The sequence below is a fragment of the Tupaia chinensis genome, unplaced genomic scaffold (assembly GCF_000334495.1).
Source record: "Tupaia chinensis unplaced genomic scaffold, TupChi_1.0 Scaffold000424_1, whole genome shotgun sequence".
NCBI lineage: Eukaryota > Metazoa > Chordata > Mammalia > Scandentia > Tupaiidae > Tupaia > Tupaia belangeri.
The window spans coordinates 2,423,201-2,430,388 of record NW_006159929.1 but is presented as its reverse complement, the minus strand read 5'-3'; positions in this window follow the sequence as shown (position 1 = coordinate 2,430,388).

The following is a 7,188-nucleotide window of genomic DNA, read 5'->3' as shown; positions in this document are numbered from 1 at the left end:
GAAGAAAATGTAACTTTAAGGGAATAAAATACAATCCCTATCGTGAATGAGGAACATTATAGATATACAGTTCTCTCCAAATTCATCTGTACATTCAAAAAATTTTTTTTTAGGTTTTTGCCATAGAGTGTGTGTGCTCACTGGAGACAGATACACAGAGACAGAGAGAGGGGGAGTGAGAACAGGGGAAATGGTCATGCCACAATCCCTTCTCCCTATTCTCCTCTTGGGATTTTGGGCACACATGCACACTTGCCTGACAAGGTTTTCAAGCCACCAGATCCGAGATTTGAACTACAATCAACTATGTGAGAATATAGCGCCTTAACCACCGCACTACCTCCTGGCCCTGCATTCAAAATACTTTCAATCAAAACCTCAACAAGATTTTAGGGACAACTTAAACTGATTCAAAAAAAAAAATCAATATGACAGAATGAATGCTAAGAAATTACTAAACCAATATCAACAGAGATTAAAGTTGGGAGATTGCCCTATCAAACATTAAGACCTATTACAGGGCCAGTCGGTGCTGGAGTGTGTTAAGGTGTCTGTATCCCACATGGCCAACTGCATGGTTCAAGTCTCAGTCCCAAGGCTTGAAAAACATACTGGGCATGTGTGTGTGAGTGCCCAAAATCCCAAAAGGAGAAGTGGAGGGGGAGAGATTGCAGCATGACTGTCCCCTTTGTGGGGTGCTCTTTTACTTCCCCCCCTCTCTAGTGAATGCATGTACCTTCCAGAAAATTACAAAAACAAAACAAAACAAAACAAAAACACAAAACTATTTCAAAGTCATGGTAACTAATTTCTAAAAAGTATAGTGTTCTAATTATATATGAGGACTCTATTATCATAAACTGTTAAGAGCGTGAGATTTTATACTACTCGCAGCTAACAAGTTATTTTGTCACACTTTCATGTTGTTGACAGAAGACATAAGACCCCTGAACAGAGACAAAGGATAGTTGATTACTCACACCGGTAGCAGTAGCCAGAATATCAGCATTCATGCTAGTTCCAAGTTCCCACCTCCTACAAAGCATTATGAAGGAGTCCGGGTAGTGCCTGCACACACGGTGGGTTTAATAACATAAAAGGAACCTTTAGTTTAAGAAGTCCAAATCTTTTATAGTAGACAGTAAGCTGCCTGACCTTTGGTCCAGGGAAATGTTATATTGTATTTATTATAATTGGCAGTAAAAATCTCACCCATTTTCCTGGACAGAAGCAATAGCCCTATTTCCAAGACCCTTTGCTACACAAACATCTTTGCAAATAGTTGCAAACAGCCTGTCACAGTTTCTGCTCATAAGACATGCGGAAATACAAAAGACACATGGAGAATTTTCTCCCAACAGGTAAACAGTAGAACTAGCATCATAAATCATTGGAAAAAGTATGACTCCTTTACTAAATTATATTAGGAAGAGTGACTTCCTTTGCAGAAAAAAAAAAAAAAAGGTCAAGTTCTTACTTTCTTCTTTCTCCAAAAATAAATCCCAAGTGAATTAAAGACCTAGGTGTAAAAATTAAGATGAAAAACTAATAGAAAATTATCTTTTGGATTTTAGAATCATGAGTTATTTCTTAAATAAGACCCCTCAGAGCACAAACCATAAAAGGGAAAAAGCATTTTTATCAAAATCAAAGGCAGATATGCTCATGTAAGTATTCCAGTAAAAGCTATAACAGAGGATCCAGCAAGTGGCATGATGGCTAAGACAGCTTGATTCCCACACGGCTGACTATGGTTCAAGTCCCAGATCCAGTGGCTTAAAATCACACTGGAGGGACAAGCAGTTGGTGTAATGGCTATGTTGCTGGACTCCCATGTAGTTGACCACAGTGCGAAACCTAGACCCAATAGCATAAACTCACACCAGGCGTGTGTGCATGCATGCCCAAGATCCTAAGAGGAGAATGGAGGAGAAGGGATTGCGGCATGGCCACCCCCCACCCCGGGGACAATTTCTCGCTCCATCTCTCTCTGTCTTTCTGGCAAGCGCAAAACCCTCTCCCTCCCCAACCCCCCCCCCAAAAAAAAATCACACTGGATACATGTATGTGCATGTCCAAAGTCCCAAGAAGAGAAAAGATTGTGGTATGGTCATCTGCCCCAGGGGGTGATTTCTCACTTTTCCCCTCACTATCTGTCTCCTCTCTGGCAAGTACATGTGCCTCATGACAAAAATCTAAAAAACAAAACAAAACCATAACAGATACATGACAACTTGAGAGAGGACTTTGGCAAAACTTAAAACCAACAAGATCAATAAAGAGATTACTGGAGTAATTCTTGAAAACTAGCAAGAAAAAGAAAAGAAATAGAAAATTGGGCAAAGAATATGAATAGGCAATTGATAGGAGAAACCCAAATGGCTAAAGCAATTCTGAAGAGATGCTCAGATTGTCAAGAAAACACAGAAATGAGGGGCCAGCTGGTGGTGCAGTCGTTAAGGCGCTGGACTCCCACATGGTTGATCGTGGTTCTAGTCCCAGACACAGCAGTTTGAAACTCAGGCCAGTTGTGTGTGTGTGCCTGGCCAAAATCCTGAGAAGAGAATTGAGGAGAAGGGAGTGTGGCATGGCCATCCCCTCGGGGGGCAGGGGCTGTAATTTCTTGCTTTCTGTCTCTCCGGTGAATGCACCTGCCCTATAGCAAAAATCTCTCTCAATTAAAAAAAAAAAAAAGCACAAAAGTGCAATTTTGGATGAAGAACTATATACCCCACCTGACTGGCAAACATTAGAATAAGGGAGAACTTTCTATTTTGGTGACGATGTGGGGGAAACAGAATCTCATGTACAACTATGGTTCTCATGTTGCAGCTGTTCGGGTGAATCATGCGGAAATAGAGAAATACAGTATTTTTATACTGTGGCCAGGGTACTTACTCAAAGTCGTGTATGTGTCCTCCCAGAACCATGCTCTGTGACATTGCATGCCCACCTTCCCTTGTCTGGCTGGCTTCCCTTCACTCACCCTGTAGGATGCAGCTCAAGTTTGATCCTCAGAATTCCCCACTGCCCTGATTGTCTCTGAGCCCGTCCTCCGGGCTTCCACTCCACTCTGGCTTCGTTCTGCCTACCCGCTCTCCGCCCGGGCTATTTGTAGTGGTTTAGGGGTCATCCACATCTTCCGTTAGGCTGAGCGTTCCCTTGCTGCCCTCACTGTATTTTATTTAGCCTCTGTCTACAGCTCCTGGCACCATACCTTCAGCAGAACAGGAATCCAACTATGTGAATTAAGTAAATTAGGCGAACACAGAGCCTGGATGTGGGGCCTGGTATTTGTAAGGTGAAATTGCTTCCTAGTGTTCAGACTCCACCCTCTCTTTAGTTATCTCAGCTGGTCTGATCAGGCCAGGGAAGACTGCTTCAGTCTTGGGATTCCTGGATACAAGCAGGAATTCCACGCATCCTGTCCTGGCGTATCCTTTTTGGGTCTGCTAATGGCCTGTGTCATTTTGAAGAAGATGACGTCTGCCAGGCCAGGATGTGATCCGTACTCGGCACAGCTGGACTTTGTCAGCCACAGGCCCTGCTGTTCCACTGAGCTTCCACTCCTCCTGTTTCCCCTGTGTTCAAGAATGTGGGGCCTGCATCCCTCTGGGCTCCAAAAATGCCTCCGGCTGGGTCCTGTGAAATCCTAACCTTTCCTCCCACCCCTGTTCTCTCAGCATTCCCACCTTCGTCGTGAAATAATTTACACAAGTGGAAAGGAAGAAAAAAATCCAGTGTAGAAATACCATATGCAGAACAGCATCACGAAATCTCCTTAATGCCCTGAAAGCTGCACTAGGCCATTTGGAAGATGCATTAGCTAGATAAGTATTAACAGAAGGGCCTATCACACAAACGTTACCCAAACCACCACCTTTTATTAAGCCCCCAGGAGAACTTAAAACCAGTCCATTACTCTGATGTCTGGAATGGGCCTGGATTTTTTCCCCAAGTTTAAGTATTCCAGGAAAAGGACCTAGATTAGCCATAGGTACAACTGAGGGTCATCACTTTAATGTTCAGAACCTAAGGTGGAAGGAGGCTTGTCTTTTAGCTGATACACAGCTAGGCCAAACGTCCATCAGCTTGAACTTCTAGGGAGTTGGAAGGGCAAGGCGAGAGAGAGTTAAATGCAACGTTATGAACGTATTACTCAACTCTTCAGTCGTCCTTCAGAAACCACAGCACCCAAGAGACACTAAGACCCGAGTTTTGCCTCGGCTCCTAGCTTGCTGTGTGACCTTAGACAGCTACTTAAGCTCTCTGGCTTTCAGACTTGTCCTTGGATAAAAGAGAAGTGAGTTGCTGAATGGTCTTCGGTAAGAAGCAATCCTGGTCAATAGTAAACAGTGTGCGTGGGCTCCAGAGGAGAACCCGCCAACTTCATAGTGAAAGGTTTGTGGGTGATTACATTACCTCCCCGAGTCTCAGTTTCCTTGTCTAGAAAATGGGTTTATAGAAGCAGCCTCCTGACTGGTAGTGAGGATGAGATAAAATTTCAGATGAAACTCTTTAAACAGTCCCTGGCGCATATGTACTCACTAAGTATTCAGTTCTATTGTATCACCTGGGTTCTCTGGTGGGTAGCCTCAGTGGTCCTCGGTGGTCCTTACCTCCTGCTGTGGTCACATCAGGTGAGCTGACTGAGGAGAATCCTCCCCCTAGCACACTGAGATGGTTGTTGGAAGGGCCCATTCCTTGGGGGTGGTTGAGCTAATAGGCCCCTTCTCTAATAGATATTGCCTGAGGTCTCTCTCAGTTTCTTGCAACATGGGTCTCTCCATAGGAGGGTTAACCACATGGCACTGGCTCCTGCAGTGAGCCAATGAGAGGGGGAGGGAGTCCAGCCCACACTTAAAAGGAGAAAAGTCCACAAGGGGGTGAATGGCAGGAGGTAAGGAGCACCGAGGAACATTTTTGAAGCTACCCACCATAGAACCTAAGTGATAGCGATGTAACTGAATACTTAGTGAGCACGTATGCTCCGGGGCTGTTTTAAAAGTGTGGGTGGGACTCAGCACCTTACCTGTAATGAGTAGAATAGGTACGACGAGTAAAGGGGTGTCATGGCTAAGCTAGGCTATAAAAAGACCATGCGTCCTGTCTTACATGGACTCCCTCCCCCTCTCATTGGCTCACTGCAGAAGCCAGTGCCACGTTGTTAACCCTCCTATGGAGAGACCCATGCTGCAAGAAACTGAGAGACTTCAGGCAAGATCTATCAGAGAAGGGGCCTGTTAGCTCAGACACCCCAAGGAAGGGACCCTTCCTACAACCACTTCAGTGCTAGGGGGAGGATCCCCTTCAGTCAAGTCACCAGATGAGACCACAGCCCAAGTTTCTACCCTGAATGCAACCTATGGGAGGCCCTGAGCCAGAGGAACCAGCCAAGCCAGCCCCGGATTCCTGACTCACAAAAAAATCGAGATAACATGAGGGCTCTTCAAAAAGTTCGTGGAAAATAACCTATTATGACAAAACTATACATGGATTTAATTTTTTTTTTTAATGTCAAGATAACCTTGTACTTTGATTGCATTTTCCACAACTTTTTCCGAAGTTCCCTGGTACATGTTTGGAGTAAATTGTCACATGGTAATAGGTAACTTTTGCAGGCTTCTCCCAGCTCCTAATTTGTGATCTTTTTAAAGTGATTGCAAAACTCAGTTTATTTCTAAGACACCTGAAACCCCCTAATGAGAACTGCGGTCTATGATGAAGAAGCATTTAGGGAGCCTCCACCACAGGGAAAGTATTGCAGTTTCTCCAGGTGAGACACACTGAAAGTGAGCCATATCTTCAACCTTGACCTGTGTGGTGGGAATACTCTAATTCCATAGTATCTCTTGTACCTGTGTGGTATAAATATCAGGCAGCTCTGCTTTGACATTGGCAGCTAGAAGTTGGCTGCAGGTAGTGTATGACACCATGGAAATCAGCAAATGCTACAAACCAGGGTTTTGTTTTGGTTTTGTTTACAAGAGTAATGCTAAATATTTACCAGCATACTACTTAAGTTAATCCTTACAGACCACTGTTTAAAACATTTCAGGGAAACGCAAAAGAATAAAAGAGATTTCTACCTGGGAAAGACAAAAGTCCTGGTTCATGAGCTACAGGTAGTGAGGTTTCACTACACCCCTTCTAGCTCTATGTTTTGCAGTTCTAGAGCATTTCCAGAACTTGAGCGCTACAAAGAACCGTGTCTTTGGAGCACCGTAGATGTGGGTTCACACTCTGGCTCTGACTCTTCCTCGTCATTGTCTTTGGAAAATTTAAGCTATCAGTTTCCTCATCTGCAAAACAAGATCGTTACTCACCTTTGGGGGGGTATTGTAAAGACCAAATGTGTGTGCAAGTACCTGGAACTGTGTCTGCACACAGTAGGTTTTCAGCATACACGGGAACATGTTTCCATTTCCTTCTACTGGAAGAAGGTAGCAGCAGGGACAGAAAGAGAGGGCCATGCCGACATGTAACCAATGGCACGTTTTGTTGCATGATCCTTTCTGAGCTCCTTTCTGCTAATCTGCTGTTAGGGGCCACGTGAAATGAGCCTGCAGGAATGTTTGTTGAGCTGTGTGAGTGCCACAGATCTGAGGCGCCACCACCCTCACTTTCTTTGACATCCTCACCATCAAGGGTGACAAAGACATGAGCAGCCTCATTTCGGAGTGTACCAGAGAGCCTTAGGTAAAGAGGTCAAAAGCGTGGACCAGCAGATGGTGTAATGGTTACATCACTGGACTCCTACATAATCAACAGTGGTTCGAGTCCTGGACCCAGCAGCTTAAAACTTACGCTGGGCATAGGCGCATGTGTGCCCAAAATCCCAAGGGGGAGACTAGAGGAGAAAGGATTGCAGTGTGGCCATCCTCCACTGGGGTATGAATTATGTCTATCTCTCCAGCAAACACATGCGCCCTATGGCAAAAAATCTCTCTCTCTCTCTCTTTCTCTCAGAAAAAAAAAAAAATCAAAAGCAAGGCTCTGTCTGCTTTACTCCCTGCTATTACATATCCCAAAGGTGTACCCTGAAATCTGGAACACAGTTAAGTGCTCAATAAATAGTTGCTGGAGAATGAAGATGTTAAAGACTATGCACAGGAGGAGCTCTGAGGCAGCTGAGGTCCCAACCAGTCACACAGCCCCTTTCATAGTGGAGAGAGCTGAAGTCTCTCA